The sequence below is a fragment of the Pleurodeles waltl genome, chromosome 8, assembly GCF_031143425.1.
Source record: "Pleurodeles waltl isolate 20211129_DDA chromosome 8, aPleWal1.hap1.20221129, whole genome shotgun sequence".
Taxonomy (NCBI): Eukaryota; Metazoa; Chordata; class Amphibia; order Caudata; family Salamandridae; genus Pleurodeles; species Pleurodeles waltl.
The window spans coordinates 1269757734-1269776794 of NC_090447.1; positions in this window are offsets into that span (position 1 = coordinate 1269757734).

Consider the following 19061-nt stretch of genomic DNA (forward strand, 5'->3'; position numbering starts at 1 on the left):
CAGAGGGTCATTCTGACCCTGGCGGGCGGTGGCCGCCAGGGCCACCGACCACGGGAGCACCGCCGACAGGCTGGCGGTGCTCCAATGAGCATTCTGACCGCGGCGGTTCAGCCGCGGTCAGAAGCGGAAAGTCAGCGGTCTCCCGCTGACTTTCCGCTGCTCATTGGAATCCTCCATGGCTGCGGAGCGCGCTCCGCAGCCATGAGGATTCTGACCCCCCCTACCGCCATCCAGTTCATGGCGGGAAAGCCGCCATGAACAGGATGGCGGTAGGGGGGGTCGCGGGGCCCCTGGGGGCCCCTGCCGTGCCCATGCCAATGGCATGGGCACGGCAGGGGCCCCCGTAAGAGGGCCCCAAAATGTATTTCACTGTCTGCCTTGCAGACAGTGAAATACGCGACGGGTGCAGTAGCACCCGTCGCACCTTCCCACTCCGCCGGCTCGATTACGAGCCGGCATCCTCGTGGGAAGGTCGTTTTCCCCTGGGCTGGCGGGCGGTTTAACTGGAACCGCCCGCCAGCCCAGGGGAAAACTCGTAATACCCGCCGCGGTCTTTTGACCGCGGCGCGGTAATTTGGAGGGCGGGATCCTGGCGGGCGGCCTCCGCCGCCCGCCAGGGTCATAATGAGGCCCTCAGTCTTAAGTTAGGTAGGTTCTCCGCACAAAGGGAGGGTTTCTTAAGAGGTTTGACCACAGCAACCTTCCAGACTGCGGAACTTCAGCTAAACTCAAAGAGTTATTCAAAATCCGGTAAATCAAAGGGGTCGCTATGTCTACCAATTTGTGTAGGACTGTCGGTGGGCCGGGGTCATTGGGAGAGCCAGATTTGCATGCTAAAATAGCTTGACCGGATTAGTCAGGTGAAATTGTGTGACGTTCTGACAAAATATTAAAGTCTCTTGGTGGAGTGATTTTGGCTTCAGAACTAATCTGGGGGAGAAATGGAGCACTGAACTGTTTACATAAGTTCTGTATCTTCTCAGTAAAGTGGACAGAAATCTCATTACATAGCGCTTGTGAAGGAGGAATCTGATTCTCCATAGCCTTAGGTTTAAGGAATAAGTTAGAGATGTTAAAAAAAAATTGGATCAGCTTTAGCTCACTGTATTTTCCCCACAAAATATTTATTTTGAGATAATTTGATCTGTTTATGGTAGTCCTGAAATGATGATCTAAAGATTTCCAAATCCTCAAGGTTACAATCCTTTTGCCACTTTCTTTCCAGCTGCTTACAGCGGAGATGTTGCTCTCTCAGGGCCGAATGAAACCAAAGGGCTGTTAGGTACCTTTTAGACTTTCTTTTTGATGGAAACTCAGAGGACAACCTATCTGCTGCGTGAGTTCTATTGAAGGTCTCTACATTATCAGATACTTGACACGTAAGCGGAGTAGACAAATGTACAAGGGCTTGTAAAAAGAAAGGATTAGACCCCAGCTTGCCCCCGCTACGAGACAAATGAGCTTGCATGGATGAATCAGGTAAAATATGTGTATCTGGTTCACAGCCAAGCATAAAAGGGATAAGGAAATGGTCTGACCAACTTACATATCTTGCCTTATTTATGTAGAATAACAGGTTGTTTGTACAGAATGGCCTCATTCATGGGTGGGACCTTTAACCAGATTGCACAACCCCAGGAGATTAATTGTGTCGAGAAAGTTATTTACTTCTAGGTTCCCTGTATACTTCAGGTGAAAATTAAAATCATCTAAGATGGTGAAATTCGAGTATCAGAGTACCAGAGGGGCTAGGTTATCACCAAGTGACGTAAAAGAAATTTAGAACCTGACCCTAGAGGACGACAGATCAGGACGCCTGGGAAGGATAGTGATAGACTCATCCTAAAGCAAAATCCCAGACTCTGCGCCATCTAAAGGGCTAATGTTGACAGAGTCAAGTTGCAGTAATGCTTTGAAAATGATGGCGAGCCCTCCCCCCTGGTGACTGGGTCTATCCTGTCTGGAAATTAAATATCCTAGGGGCAGTGCTATTGCAATATCTGGGCTTCACTAGTCTTTAATCCAAGTTACAAACAAGAAATCCAACTTAAGGTCACAAATAAGGTTGTGTATTTCATAGGCGAGCTTGTACAGAGGCCGGCATTGACCAGGGTGCCATGTAAGGCACGCTTACTATGGTGTGGCAAGCCGGACACGTACAAAGGGTCAATTGTACCAAAACACCTTCTACATTCCTTACAGGAAACCGGGCCCTCTGAATTACTAAGCTTTAAAATTGTGTTGCAATATGGTTTCATCTTTAAAATATCCTTCAACATGGTGTCAAGGTAGCACTTACCTTTTGGCAAAGGGGCAGCATGGCTGGCCCTGGTCAGATCCAGACAAGCTTGCCTCAGGCGCATCCGCACCAGAGGGCTATTGAAAAAGAGATAGCCCGACAACAACTAAAGTGCCGGATTCCCAAGTTAGCGTCTCTAAAATGGCCATGAAGGGAACCAGGAAGTCACAAAATTCCTGAATGTGCGACGCGTTAACACCGCTAACACAGAAGTTCTAGGAGAAGTGTATAGTTAAAAATACAATGCTTCTTCCCCCCTCCACACACCACAACACTTATATCAAACATCACTAATGTAAAAATTCACAGGCTTTAGAGTCGAAGCTCCCCCCAGACTAATCAAATATGCAAGAATTAAAAATTGGAAAGGAGCTTAAAAAGTGCAAAGTGCAAAATGTTAAGAAAGCGTTATAGCACTGCAGCGGGATCCTGAAATAGACATAGCCCAACAACAACTAGAGCGTCAGAGTCCCAAGATGGCGTCACTAAAATAGCCTCAAAGGGAACCAGAAAGTGGGGAAATAACTGAATGAGCAACGCGCTAACACCGCTAATAACAGAGTTTCTAGCAGAAGTGTAGAAATAAAAAAAAATGATTCCTTCTCTCCTGCACACCCCACAAAACTTTATATCAATTATCACCAATGAAAAAAAATCACAGGCTTTAGGTTCGATGTTTCCACCAGACTGACCAGATATCCAAAATGTTAAGAAAGATTTAAACGCTACAGCAGGAAGCCTTACCAAAAAAAATGTCTGTCCGCAAATCAAAATGACAGTACAAAAAATGTTTAACAAACTACTTTGACGAATAATAAAGAAAAGTTGTTGCCACGGCCAACTCCCCTTCCACCTGAGCATTTCTGATGTGAAGAGTACAGTGAGAGGCACAATTATGGATGACAGGCCCACATGGCATTACAATTGTAAAGTCTGAACCAATGGAAAATAAGTCAATCAGGAAAATGTCTTCAAGTTCTCAAAACTGGAGTTAAAAATGTTTGCCCATCTAACCTGTGAAACCATCCTGAACATGCACTGTACTCTCTGAATTGTAACTTTAAGTGTTCGACGTGTGTTGCAATCACAGTTTGATAATTCATTTATCTAGCTTTTAAATAACTATAACACAGACTATATCTTTCACCACTGTATTTATTAAATTATTTATCCACTGCGCAGACCAGGCCCAATGGAGTAGAGGCACTCTTCAAGACAAGTGAGAAATTGGATTGTTGGTTGACTGGGGTGTGATCCCTGGTCAAGCAACAGCCTCAGTTCCTTGGAGGGAGAACCACAAAAAGTCACTAAATTGACCTGTGCTTAATCCTAGGTAGCTTGGCACAAAAAACAGTCAGGCTTAATTTAGAGGCAATGAATAAAGCATTTATGCAGCACACAAACAATAATAAAGGGAAAGCACAACACCAGAAAAATCCCAAACCAGTTTAGAAAACAAGAGTACATATTAATAAGTTATTTGATACCATCCAAACAGTAGAACTTGAGTTATGAATTTTTAAAGTGTAAGGTTCAAAATAGCACCTATCAGATAAAAGGGCACACCGAAGACATCTCATCTAGGTAGACCAAGGCAAAGTCAAAAGTTAAGGCCAATCGCGGTTCGGACACAAGAAGTGTATTGCGGCCAGTCAGTGCTTACCATCGGACTTATAAAAATTGTTAACAGAAAATATCTGAGAAGGTAGAAGATCATCGGGGCAACCCTGCAAGAGTGTCCGAGTAGGAAGCGTCATCACTGGATAGCCGTGAAGCAGAGACTTTTACCTTTAGACTTAGGTACCGAAATGGAAGTCAAACATCTTCCGCGAGAAGAAGCAGATGGCTGTAGCTGAAGACAGTTCCACAAGGTCAGATACCTCTTTGGAGAAGGATCTTTGAAATGGATTTGTTGCTTGGGAGAAGACTGTAACAGAAGAAGGTGCAAAGTTGATCCAACTGGCGATGCACCTCAGGCGAACAGGCAAGCAGGATGGCCCCAGTGTCCTCTTCCTTCTCAGGGCACTTTCTGTCCAAACTTCATGAGTCTTCAGTTTTGAAAAATGCTAGCTGCACATTTAGAACCACAACCAAATGTTCAGGAGTGGAAGGAGACCTCTAAGAGGTTCAGGACTCACTCTGGGTAGGTCCATGGGCGGGTTCAAGATAGTAGGAGCCTGTTATGTCTCTGTGTTCTGAACAGGAGGCCAGCAAACTAGCTCTTGAAGTCATTTCTGGAAGACCTGGATGCAGGGCTCAACAGCAGCGCTAGCCTCTCAGGTTTCAAGGGAGGATCCAGGCAGCATGACAGTCCTTCCAGGTAAGCAGCATTCTGATAGAGTGCAAAGCAGGTCACAGAAGCAGGCAGTCCTCTCATAGTCCTTATGCCGGTCCAGTAGTGGACTGAGGAGTTGGTCTGAGAGCCCTATTTTTTCACCCCGGTGCTCTTCTCCTAGAAGGTTGGAGACATTTCTGGAAAGGTCCTTTGCAGTTCTGGGAGTTTCTTGTTTCCCCTGCCCGGCTCCAAGCTGTCTGTAGTAACAATACAGGATTGTTACGCCTTCTGTGAACAGAAAGGACACAGCCTATTCAGGTGCAAGTGGGGCTGTACTCAGCTCTACCTCCCCCGCTCCCCTGTCCCCATATCAAGCCAGTTGATGGCTGAGCTAATCCCACTACTGTGTGACTGTCTGGTGGAATTCACAAAGTCTAACTGTCAGCTATACCCAGACATGTGACCCAGGCAGGCTGTAGACACAAAGGGCTGAGGGGAGGAAAATGCCAAAGTTATAAAAGTGACATTCTCAAAATTGTAGTGAAAAATTAAAGAGGGTTTATCATTACAGTTCCATAGGTACCAAACATGACATATCTACCTCCTCTCATTTAGGAATTACAACATATTAAACGTAATAAGGACTACCTAATGTTATGCTTTGGGAGGGAAAGACGTCACAGTAGTGAAAAACGAATGTGGACGTTTTTCAGTACCAGGCCATGTAAAACTTCAAAGCACATGTCCTACCTTTTAATTACACAGCACCCTGCCATATAGCTACCTACGGCCTACCTTAGGGGTGACTTATATGTAATAAATGGGAGCTTGGCAAGGGGTTTTAAATGCCAAGTCAACATGGCAGTGTGACACTGCATTAAGGCTGCAATGGCAGGCCTGAGGCTTGTTTACGAGGGGTAATTAAAAGGGTGCCACAATAATTGCTGCATGTCCACTGGTAGGATTTAATTTATAGCCCCTCGGTATATGTCATACTTCTCTACAAGGGACTTACAAGTAGATCAAATATGTCAATTGGGTATATGGCAATCAAACCATGTTTTATGGAGACAGCACAAGCACCTTGACTGGTTAGCAGTGGTAAAATGAACAGAGTCCTCAGGTGAACAAAAAAATGGAGGGTAAAGGCAAAACGTTTGGTTTGGGGGTGACCTTACAGAAAGGGCCATTTCCAAAAACTAGCCACAGTTTCATTTGAACACGCTTGCAGGCATCAAGTAAGGATTCTCAATATCCACCATAAAATGTTTCTCAATTGCTAACAACAGTGACACAGATTTTCAAAGCAATTCCATTTAAAGCACAGATATCAAATTTGATAACTCGTAATTTCAATCATAATATTGCCATCAAAAAATGCACCACCATACAGTACATCTGCTCAACCAATTTGAAACTTAAAGTAATACATAAGAGAGCTCTGTGAAATGGTTGAAAATAGTGGCATGGTGACACTACAGAGAGCACAATAGGTAACAATTGGTACAACTGGTATACAGTTCTTCACAGAAATGTTGTGTAAAGCAATTAAATACACTCACATTTGTGAGGTAAAGGGTGGTAACTCTGTGCTGTTCACTACAAAGCCATAATTAAATATATGTGAACTTCTTTTACGAGTGTTCTGTCTTGCAAACATTTGTGAAAGCATTGCACTGTACAACCAAGAATGCTTCTATACTGTCATTTAAGCTTATGCAACACATATATCACATACAGTTTGTAAGATTAGTTACTTGGCACAGGTGATTTCACATTTTTCTTACTGCCACTATCAAAGTTACTACTGAGGGTCCTGTGATTGTTCAAGTATTAGATCACCCACTGTCGTAGTGAGTTGGTTTGCAACAATGGTGTGCTGGCTGTTCAATGACGCCTGTGAAAACTTGTCAAAACGAGATCCCAGACGGGGTGTCACCTCTTGCATTTTAACCACAAATGGAACTGTTGTGCTTGTGTCAATGGGGTCCTGTGGGGGACTGCCGACCGGAGGGAGGTCTCCCCCACGGGAAAGTTTGGGGAAGTGGTGTAGTCCAAGCTGCATTGGGCTGTTCTTTTGGGCTACAGGTTTGGGCTACTGCCTGGGGTATATAGGAGTGCCATTTTAGGTGGAGGCTCCATTTTGTAAGGTGACACAGTGGCTGGCAGTAAGGGGTAGAAAGCTTTGCAATTTGGCCTTTGTGGTTCGCCTGTGGTTAGTGTAGTCAGAGTTAAGGGGTTAGTTGTGGTTCGACAGCTTTTTGGCAGAGGGCGTAGTAAAGCTTCAGATTCCACAGGTAAATATACATTGTGAGGAAGTGGAGGTGTGTGGACATACCTAGATCTAGTACAGCAGGCTCTGTGTCTGCTGCGGCAGGCGTGCCACATGGACGTAGTGCAGGACAGCGCACTGGCCGAGACGTGGCCTGCGGGCAGAGCGTCGAGTAGAGTGGCGGCGGCAGTATGGGCCACCTCGCTTACAAGTCAGGGATGGAGTGCTGGGCCTCACAGAAGAAGGGGAGGCCACCCTCGCGTGCAGAGTGGCCGCCGCTGGAAGAGGTGGTGAGCGGCGGGCGCACGCATTGTGGGTGCAGCAGGGGAGGGCACGCTGGATAAGGCATATGCAGCGGGATGAGGGGCTGGCAGGCCCGTCTTGCACTGCAGGTGTGGCGGCAGCCCGAGCTGGTTAAAAGTGCAGTGAGACCTTCCGTACACAGGGGAGGGTGGGGCCATCAAGGGGGTGCACTTCGCGGAGAGGACAGGGAGGGGTAGGAGGAGGGGCAGAGCAAGGGGAAGAGCATGGAGGGAAGAGGCAGAAACACAAGGAGGTGGTGAATGCAACCTTCCCCTTGGGCAAAACGAGGGGTGGGTTACAAACGAGGGAGAGGAGTGGAAGTTGGGTGAGGGTGGGGGGGAAGGTGAGGATGGAAATTCAGAGGGGAGGGAGAGGTGGGGAGGGAAGCACAGAAGAAAAAAGAAAGCCACAGTCTCTCCCCTGGCCTACGATGCTTGAGTGGAGCTATGAAGGGGGTGACGGGGAGGGGAAGAGCTCAGCAAAATGGGCAAGAGGGTGCCAGGAGCACCTGACTGTTAGACCCCCTTCAAGGGTATATGGGAGGGCCAGAGCAGGGGCAAGTGGACTGACTACGCGGGTGAGGGAGAGCCTTGGGTGGCGGCGGGACCTGGAGAGCCAAGCACGGCTCCGTGTCCCCGGGGTGAAGAGAAGGCGGGACCACGAGTGGCCAGCCGGATGGCTTCATTGGAGAAGGCAGGCGCCCGGGCAAGGCAAGATAAGGAAGTCTTTTTGGGGCCATGTGATGGTAGGGGCAGTGCGTCCACTGTCGTCGCGTCACCGAAGAGACAGCGTCCTACCCTACAGAGTGGCATAGAGGGTACAATGCGGCCCCACGGCGCACGCCACAGGAAGAGGTAGAAAGGCACTCAAATGTTTGGCAAGAGGAGGCACAAGGAGTGCATGCGCCGGATGAGTATGTGGTTAATGAAGGGGAGAACACATGGTTGGACTTTGACGAAGAGAGTGTGGAGGAAGGAGAGATCAGGGAAAAGGAGGAAGGGTATGGACAACTGGAACGGTGGGAGGTAGGGCGCCTGGTAACACTGGTATTCAGGCATTACAGCTACCTGTGGAGATGGGAAGGCCTAGGAAGGAGCGGACAGAAAAAGGGAGGACCCAACCGTCTGGCGGAAGTCACCAGGTAAGGGTAGTGGTGTGGTGCAGGCCATGGTGTCAATGGCAATTGAGGCAAAGGGTTGTGGGGGAGGCCTGCTTGAAAAAAGGTGTATATGTGGTGGATTTGGGTTTGGCCATGGATGAGGGGGTGGGGAAGGGAATAAGGATGCAGGACCGGTGGCGCGAAAAGATGACAAGAATGATGGGGTGACGATACATAGAAAAGCAAGAAGCTGCCTTATACGGGCACAGCTAAGCACTTAGGGGCCCCTCTTATGGTTGAGACAAAGAAAATAAATTGGTAGGGGAGTACATGGAGAGGCTCAAGCTGCTTCACAGGGAGGTGAGGTCAAAGGAAGGGTCGAAGGAAGAGGAGTATGAGCTGGCAAGCACCCAAAGGTTCCGGTTACGATCAAGAACTGGACGGCAGCTTTCTTTATTTTTGCTAACGTCTACTGCGAGCGATACCCGGAGAGATTGGTTGTGCTGTTTAAATATTTGGATATTATTAGGAAAGCACAGCTGAACTATGGGGGATATGCGTGGGCACAGTATGACGAGGACTTTCGGGTGCATCGTTAAATACCCTGATGTTCAATGGGGAGAGATCAATTCTGACTTATGGCAGCATACCATGGAGCCCACTAAGTTTGGGAAGACCATATTTACGGGCAGTGGGCTCCCTATTACATATTGCCCCTTTCGGGATCGTCCCACCCGGGGAGGGGTGGGGTCAGCAGGAAGAGAGCAGGGGGCAGCAGCAGGGTCCGGAGCAGCGCAGATAGGGACATGTTGGGACTTCCATAAAGGGTTCTGCAATAGGGAATACCGCAAATTTAGGCACAAGTGTTTAAAATGTGCAGGAAGGCATGCTCTGGTCCACTGCTATGGGAACGTCACCCCATCTACCATTGGGGCAGGCACAGTATATGGGGGAATGCAACAAGGATAGCAGCCAATGGGCAGGGGAAGAGGGGGATTGCGGGAAAAGGCTCGTACTCCAGTTAATCTTGGAAGGTTGAAATTTTGGTTGGTCCACTATGACAAAAAGGAGGCAGAGTTCTGAGGATTGAGGGTTTCAGTCACGGGTTCGGGTTTGGTTACACAGTTCCTCGGGAGCAATGATGGGCAGAGATTCAAAAATCTGTGAAAAGACATGAGGAGGTGGTGAGACGGAAACTACAAAAAGAGGTGCGAAGGGTCGCATGGTGGGTCCGTTCCCAGAATGGCCAATCCAAAACCTTACTGTCTCATCGATCGGGGTGGTGCCTAACAAAGAGCCAGGAGAATTTCGGCTCATTCAGCATCTGTAAAGGCTGGACGGTGCGTCTGTAAATTACTTTATTCCAGAGGAGTTGGCAAGAGTGTCATGCGCCTCGGTGGACATGGCAGTGGAGATGGTGGAAGCATTGGGGGCACACGCGCTAATGGCTAAGACGGATATGAAGTCTGCGTTCCGGCTGTTGCTGGTGCACCCACAGGATTTTTAACTCTTAGGCATTCACTTTGACAGGGAATGGTACGTGGATAAGGCTTTGCCAATGGGCTGCTCCATATCTTGCTCGTTGTTCGAGTGCTTTAGCTCATTTTTACAATGGCTCTGCAAGCGGGTCACGGGCCACGAGCCACACAACAGTGACCCACTATCTGAATATCTTCTTTTTCATGGCCCCCGCAGGCTCCCAGCGTTGTGCACAGATTCTGAATCAATTTAAGACACTCATGGGGGACCTGGGTATGCCCCTGGCCCTTGAAAAGACGATGGGCAATACCACTCGGTTATCATTTTTGGAAATTGAGTTAGATTCGGAGGACATGATGACCTGCATGCCGGAGGAGAAAAAGGCTGCTTTGTTGGCAACAGTATTGGGTATGCTGAGTAGACAAAGAGTGACTGTGCGCAACATACAAGTGCTATTAGGACATCTCAACTTTGCTTGCAGAGTGGTGAGAGCAGGGAGGACATTTTGTAGACGCCTGGGGTTGGCACTGACAGGACACAGGTTGCCGCACCACAATATGCGGCTGACAGTGGGCACGAAGGAGGATTTGCACATGTGGTGTCTTTTTTTGCAGGAATTTAATGGCATCCCTCTGCAGTCGTGGCAGGAATGAGAGTGGGATGGGCACATTTTTTCAGACGCGGCAGGTGCATCAGGCTTCGGCATTTACTGGCAAGGCAAATGGTGTGCGGAAGAGTGGCCAGATGAGTGGAAGCGAGAGGGCAGGAGCTTTGCCTTTTTGGAATTGTTTCCTCTGATGGTGGCCATGTGTGTGTATGAAAAGTATCTGGAACACAAAAAGGTTGTGTTAGACCTGACAGCCTTAGGGTAGTCACCCCTAACTTTTTGCCTGCCTCCCTCCACTTTGTGGACACTGTTTTTGCTGGTTTATAGACTGCGCACTTTACCCCTGCTAACCAGGGCTAAAGTGCATATGCTCTCTCCCCTAAAACATGGTAACCTGGAATCATACCTGATTGGACTATTTAATCTACTTATAAGTCCCTAGTAATGTGCACTACATGTGCCTAGGGCCTGTAGATTAAATGCTACTAGTGGACCTGCAGCACTAGTTGTGCCACCCACTTAAGTAGCCCCCTTAACCTTGTCTCAGGCTTGCCATTGCAAGGCCTGTGTGTGCAGTTTCACTGCCACCTCGACTTGGCATTTAAAAGTACTTGCCAAGCCTAGAACTCCCCTTTTTCTACATATAAGTCACCCTTAATGTGTGCCCTAGGTAACTCCTAGAGCAGGGTGCTGTGTAGGTAAAAGGCAGGACATGTACCTGTGTAGTTATATGTCCTGGTAGTGTAAAGCTCCTAAATTCGTTTTTACACTACTGTGAGGCCTGCTCCCTTCATAGGCTAACATTGGGGCTGCCCTCATACACTGTTGGAGTGGCAGCTGCTGATCTGAAAGGAGCAGGGAGGTCATATTTAGTATGGCCAGAATGGTAATACAAAATCCTGCTGACTGGTGAAGTCGGATTTAATATTACTATTCTAGAAATGCCACTTTTAGAAAGTGAGCATTTCTTTGCACTTAAATCTTTCTGTGCCTTACAATCCACGTCTGGCTGGGCTTGGTTGACAGCTCCTTGTGCATTCACTCAGACACACCCCAAACACAGGGTACTCAGCCTCACTTGCATACATCTGCATTTTGAATGGGTCTTCCTGGGCTGGGAGGGTGGAGGGCCTGCTCTCACACAAAGGACTGCCACACCCCCTACTGGGACCCTGGCAGACAGGATTGAACTGAAAGGGGACCTGGTGCACTTCTTAGCCACTCTTTGAAGTCTCCCCCACTTCAAAGGCACATTTGGGTATAAAACAGGGCCTCTGCCCTACCTCATCAGACACTTGCTGGAAAAGAAACCTGAACCAGAAACTACATCCTGCCAAGAAGAACTGCCTGGCTGCTCAAAGGACTCACCTGTCTGCTTTCTACAAAGGACTGCTGCCTTGCTGTTGCCCTGCTGCCTTGCTGAACTCTTGTCTGGCTGTGAAAGTGCTCTCCAAGGGCTTGGATAGAGCTTGCCTCCTGTTCCTTGAAGTCTCAGGACCAAAAAGACTTCTCTCTTTTACTTGGACGCTCCATGCGCCGAAAATTTCGACGCACAGCTTGTCTCGCGGCGAGAAAAACGCCGCACTCCGACGCGACGCTCTTGGGACGATCGAAGATCCGACGCACGGCCTCGCAAGGACAACGCCGCCCGACCTCTAGAGGAGAAATCGACGCGACGCCTGCCGTGAGATCGTAATTTCAACGCGCAGCCCCGCAGATCGAAGTCTAGAGGAGAAATCGACGCGACGCCTGCCGTGAGATCGTAATTTCGACGCGCAGCCCCGCAGACCGACGCGCAGCCGGAGAACAAGCAGGAAAATCCACGCACAGACCCGGGACATCTGGTAATCCCCGCGATCCACAGAAAGAGACTGTCCGAGCGCCGGAAAACGACGCCGACTTCCCCGCGTGGAAAATAACGACGCAAGTCCATGTGTGCTGGGGAGAAATCGACGCACACACCCTTTTTCCACGCACCTCTTCTCTTGTGGCCCTCTGAGGAGATTTTTCCACTCCCAACCAGGTACTTGTGCTTAAAAGAGACTTTGTTTACATTCTAAAGACTTAAGACACTTTATATCACTGTCCTGTGATATTTCTACAATTTTCCATTGCAACTTTATTCTTTTTGACCTACAATTATCCTGATAAATATTATATATTTTTCTAAACACTGTGTGGTGTATTTTTGTGGTGCTATATGGTGGTATTGTATGATTTATTGCACAAATACTTTACACATTGCCTTCTAAGTTAAGCCTGACTGCTCGTGCCAAGCTACCAGAGGGTGGGCACAGGATAATCTTGGATAGTGTGTGACTTACCCTGACTAGAGTGAGGCCTTTTGCTTGGACAGAGGGTAACCTGACTGCCAACCAAAAACCCCATTTCTAACAGGTTGTTTTCCGGGAGGACAATTTGGCAGTAGTACAGGTGGTGAATAGGCAGTCTGCAAGGGATCCACAAGTGCTACAGTTGTTGAGGGTGTTCGTCTTGGGCTCCTGGCGTCACAACAGTTCCTTCAGGGCACGGCAAGTCCCAGGTGCAAATAATGACATTGCAGATGCCTTGTATCGTTCACAGTGGGCGAGGTGCCTTGGGCTGGTCACAGAAGAGGAACTGGTCACATAGGCAGAGGAGGATGCTTCTCTTGGTGGTGATCTCTTCCACACAATGGGCGGATGCGCGGGCATGGCAGGACTTTATGAGATCAGGGGCAAGGAGACGAGTGTCTACAGGGGAGCGGGTGGAGGAAGTAGTGCAGTTAATTTTGGACACGATTGAGAGAGTACAGTTGAGAGTCATCATTGCGGGAAAATTGGCTGGAACTGGGTTTGGCGGTAAGCTACTTTGGGGATACCAGCCATCGGCCGGCGAGCTGGGGGAAAGGATTCTGGAATGATGGGCCAGGATGGTAGGTCAGAGGGGAGGGGTCAGAAAGCATAAAGCAGCTAAGGCTGCTAAAAGAACTAGTCTCAGGCCAGCAGACTATCTGCGTGAGGCAGGTGAGGAATTGCTTTTTGGGACTCTGATGTCTTGATTGCTCTTTGGAGCCTTTCGGGTTTCAGAGATGCTGAGAAAAGGTGATTTGACAACTATTGTTAGACTTTTCATCCTTGGAGTGGTCTCCCCTAACTTTTTGCCTCTGTTTCCCTGGTTGTTGATGTGTGCTGGACTCTGTTTTTGCTGGTTTTGTTACTCTGGGTACTTTACCACTGATATCCAGTGCTAAAGTGCAAGTGCTCCTGTATAAAATAATCATGTAATTGGCTTTCCATGATTGTCATATTTGATTTACTGGTAAGACCCTAGTACAGTGCACTAGAGGTGCCCTGGGCCTGTAAATCAAATGCTACTGGTGGGCCTGCAACACTGGTTTTGCCACCCACATTAGTAGCCCTGTAAATATCGCTCAGACCTGCCACTGCAGTGTCTGTGTGTGCAGATTTTAACTGCCAATTCGACTTGGCAAGTGTACCCACCTGGCAGGCCTAAACCTTCCCTTTTCTTACATGTAAGGCACCCCCAAGGTAAGCCCTAGGTAGCCCCATGGGAAGGGTGCAGTGTATTTTTACGGTAGGACATATATTGATGTGTTTTATATGTGTCTTGACAGTGAAATACTGCAAATTAGTTTTCCACTGTTGAAAGGCCTATCTCTCTCATAGGTTAACATGGGGACTGCCTTTAAAAATGATTAAAGCGTAGATTCCCTTTGGGAGCAGACAGACATAGAGAGTTTGGGGTCTCTGAGCTCACAATTTAAAAATACATCTTTTAGTAAAGTTGGTTTTAAGATTGTGGAAGACTAGACTTTGTGTACCTTCCTGCTTGTGAAGAAATCTCCAAGGGCTTGTCCTGAGCTTGCCTCCTGTTGTTGAAGTCTCAGGGCCATCAAAGACTTCTCCTGCCAGCACCTGGACTCTCTGCTGAGACTCCTGCCCTGCCAAGTAGTACCCTATCCAGTTCCTGGGGCCTTGGAAGGTGAAGCTGGCAAACAAATACTGAAAATCCACGCATAGACCGCTGTGCTGGGAAAATATCGACGCACCTTCCGAGACTCTGCAAAAAAACAATACGCCGCCTGCTTTGCAGCAGAAATCGACGCTCCACCGGCAACGCGGCTGGAAAATCAACACAAGTAGCTGGAAGAACAACGCACAACACCTGCTGACGGAGGCTGATGACGTCGCAACCCACATTGCGCGGTTTCGCTTATACCATGCAGCAGGATTTTCAATGCAAACCTTGCTGGACGCGGTAAAACGATGCAACGCCTGCCCAGACCCGAGTGCTGCCCAGATCGAAGCATCGCTCCCCTGAAGGGAAGAAAAACGACGCATGCCGACCCCACCGGAGGAGAAATGACACACGGTCTCGCTTGCGGGTGAGAAATCAACGCACTACTTCCATTTTTTGATGTACACTTGCCCGTGCATGTTATTTTTATGCTACCCAGGTACTTTTCAAAGCTAACAGTGTTTTACTTGTTTTCTCAAGGATTTAAGACTCTTTTGCTTTTAAAATAATAACTTGACTTGTGTATGTTGGATTTTTGTCGTTTTGGTCTTCTTTTGTTTAGACAAATATTTCCTATTTCTCTAAACCTGTATTGTGTAATTTTGTAGTGTTTTCACTGAGTTACTGTGTGTGTTGGTACAAATACTTTACACCTAGACTCTGAGGTTAAGCCTACCTGCTCGTGCCAAGCTACCAAGGGGGTGAGTAGGGGTTAGCTGAGGGGGATTCTCCTTTACCCTGACTAGGGTGAGGGTCCTTGCTTGGACAGGGGCTAACCTGACTACCATCCAAAGACCTCATTTCTAACAGCTATAACTTGGTGAGACGTGCACGCAGGATAAAGGGGGTTGAGTGTCTTCTTGAGTAGGTCCAAAACGGATTAGGCACGGGTTGGGGTCGGCGGTACTTTTGAAGAAGTACCCAGTGAGGGAGATATGCCTGTGGCTATCAGGCACACAGTTGAAGGAGCAGAATGATGACAGGATAGGTCAGGTCTTCAAACATAAGGATGGGAGGGGAGTGACACCATTCCAGTTGCTTGCAGTTATGAAGAAAGGCTTGACGGAGTTGGGCCATGACGCAGAGCTATTTGGCATGCACTCGTTCAGAGTAGGGATGGATACGGAGGCCACTAGGCACGGGTGGGTAAGGTCAGAGATAATGGGGGTAGGGCGATGGAAGTCCGATTACTGTAAGCAGTATGTGCAGAAGGGATGGGCGATAAGTACGGGTAGTATCTGTGTTTTTTTTGTTTCCGCAGGTGTTAATCCAGGTCCCGATGCAGGTGCCACCTCGATTTGGATAGTGGGGCATTCGTTCATAAAGTGGGCAAAGCGTCAGGTGAGACAAACCAACATTGGTGGGAATCTGGGACTGGATCGGGAGCGTTATCAAGTGCGTTGGGAGGGAAAAGGAAGCATGAAATGGCAGGAATTGCTATTGGTGTTACAGAAAATAGCAATCAGGGGATCCTCTCCAGACCTGCTGTTGATTCACTTAGGGGAAAATTATTTGGTTCCGTAAACAGGACTGGATGTGATGAAGTCCATAAAAAGGGATTTGACAGAGATCAAAAGGCAGTGGCGGGGTGTTGTGTCATTTGGACGGCGTTTGTCCCCTGGAGGTTTTGGAGAAGAGCTAAGAAGTGGGGGTCGATAGAACACACTTGCAGAAAGGTCAATAAAGAGATGAAGGGTTTCTGCAAGGATGCAGGGATTACTTGCTTGGAGCATGTGGATTTGAAATATGAGGATGCAGAGTTCTTTCGGGATGACGGGGTCCACCTGTCCTTTATGGGCATGGAACTGTATTTGTTGCACATGCGTGAAATAGTGGGAGCGCTGTTCAAAGTACAGGGAAGGGGGCAGAAAAAGTAGAGCGGGCTGCCTTTTTCTGGTGGCGGAGGCAGGGTGTTTCACAGGTCATACAAATAGGTACGGTTAAGAAACCTGGCTCTACACATTGAGAACAAAAGTGGGTGGGCAATAGCAGGCCAAGACAAGACAGGAAGTAAAACGTTGCATTAAGAGTTATTCTAGTTGCAAGATCATTTGTTATGTTGCAGCAGAAGGCTGTTAAGGATAGGAACAGTTTAAACGGGGAGTAAAACAGTTGGATCAGTTAACAAATTCTAGATCGCAAGGTCAAAGTTATAAGGCGGGGGAGGATAGGGTAGGAGAGGTGGGTGAGTTTTGGTAGGTGACTGGGTGTATAGTGAGGTATTTAGTTTTGTAAGGCAAAGGTCAAGGCTTTGAATTGTGAGTGAACCTATTTTCCAATCAAGCAGCATTTTTCACACACAAATATGTGTCAGGTTGTTATGTCCCCTCTTCCGCAATGGGGTCTTGGGGGGGGGAGGGACTGCTGACCGGAGGGAGGTCTCCCCCACGGGAAAGTTTGCGGAAGAGGTGCAGTCTGAGCTGCATTGGGCTGATTTGGGCTACAGGTTTAGGCTACTGCCTGGGGTATATAGGAGCGTCCTTTTAGGTGGGGGCACCATTTTTGTAAGGTGACACAGTGGTTGGCAGTAAGAGGTAGAAAGCTTTTCAGTTTGGCCTTTGTGGTTCGCTTGTGGTTAGTGTAGTCGGAGTCGAGGGGTTAATTGTGGCTCGACAGATTTTTGGCAGAGGACATAGTTAAGTGGCAGATTCCATGCATATACATTGTGAGGAGGTGGAAGACTGCTGATATACCTGTCTGGAAGATGTCATCCGACGATCTGGTACAGCAGGCTCTGTGTCTGCTGCGGCAGGCGGACCGCATGATGTAGTGCTGGAGAGCGAACTGGCCGAGACGTGGCCTGCGCGCAGGGTGGTGAGTGGAGTAGCAGCAGCCATATGGGCCTGCTCGCCTCGAAGTCAGTGACGGAGTGCTGGGCCTCAGGTAAGAAGTGGAGGCCGTCCTCGCGTGCGGAGAGTAGCCTCCACTGGAAGAGGTGGGGAGCGGAGGCACGTGCATCGTGGACGCGGCAGAAGGAGGGCACACTGGATAAGGCTCTGTTTATGCAGGGGGAGGAGGGGCTGGCAGGCCTGTCTCGCACTGTAGGTGCGACGGCAGCCCGAGTTGATTTACTGTGCGTTGAGGCCTTCCATACACTGTGGGGTGGGGCCATCAAAAGAGCACACTTCGCGGAGAGGACGGGGAGCGGTGGGGCAAGGCAAAGCACGTGGAGGGAAAGTGCAGAAGCACAAAGAGGTGGGGCATGCAACCTCCTTGGGCAAAACAAGGGCCGGGTTACAGACAAGGGAGAGGAAAGGGAGCTGGGTGAGGGTGGGAAGGAAGGTGAGGATGGGTATTCGGGGAGGAGGAAGAGGGAGGGGAGGAGAGCACAGAAGAAAAAAGAAAGCCAGAGTCTCTCCCCTGGCCTATGATGCTCAAGTGGAGCAATGAAGGGGGCTAGGAGAAAGGGACCAGTAAAGGGGCAAGGGGGGCGCCAGGAGCACCTGACAGTTAGACCCCCTTCAAGGGTATATGGGAGGGCCAGAGCGGGGGCAAGTGGACCGACTGCGCTAGTAGGGGAGGGAGAAGACTTGGGGGCGGATGAGAGGAGAGTATTGGGGGAGGTCGGGCGGACAAGGGCAGGGTTGGAGCCATAGGGGGCGCAGAGTTGGGGGGGAGGTAGAATAAGGGATGGCGCCGGCACATTGGACCTTTATTCCTATTGGCAGGAGGAGACTGCAGTAAGGCGGCCAGACCTGGGGGAGCCAAGCACAGCTCTGCGACCCCAGGGTGAAGAGCGCCCAGCCAGATGGCTTCATTGGAGAAGGCAGGCGCCTAGGCAGGGCGAGCTAAGGAAGTCTTTTTGGGGCCATGTGATGGTAGGGGCACTGCGCCCAACGGCGTTACGGCTCCGAAGAGACAGCTTCCTAGCCCTACAGAGTGACAGAGAGGGTACGATGCAGCCCTTTGGTGCACGCCATGGAAAGAAGTAAATAGGCACTCAAATGTTTGGCAAGAACTGGCTAGGTGGTAGGCACCAGAGGGACCGCCAACCTTGACGCCAGGTAAGGGTAGTGGTGTGGTGCAGGCTATGTTGTCAGTGGCGATTGAGGCAAATGATTTTGGTGGAGGCCGGGAGGCCCACTTGAAAAAAAGGTGTATATGTAGTGGATCTGAGTGTGGCCACGGAGGAGGGGGAGAAAAAAGGGGATAAGGACGCAGCGTCAGTTGCGCAAAAAGGTGACAAGGATGATGGAAAGGGCGACGATACAGGAAAAGACAACAAAGAGAAAAGCAAGAAGCTGCCTTATGTGAGCAGAGCTAAGCCCTTAGGGGCCCATCTTATGGTTGCGACAAAAGAAACATTTTGGAAGGGGAGTACATGGAGAGGCTCAAGCTACTTCACAGGGAGGTGAGGTTAAAGGAAAGGGTTGAAGGAAGAGGAGTATGAGCTGGCCAAGCGCCCAAGAGTTCCTGTTACGATTCAGAATTGGACAGCAGCATTCCTTTTTTTTGCTAGAGTCTACTGCGAGCGATACCCGAGAGATTAGTTGTGCTGTTTAGATATTTGGCTATCATTAGGAAAGCGCAGCTGAACTATGGGGGATATGCATGGGTGCAGTATTACAAGGAGTTTCGGGTGCGCATAGCTGCAGACCCTGTGGTTCAATGGGGAGAGATCAACTTGGATTTTTGGCAGTATAGCATGGGGTCCACTAAGTTTGGGAAGACCATATTTACGGCCAGTGGGTTCCCTATTACATATCG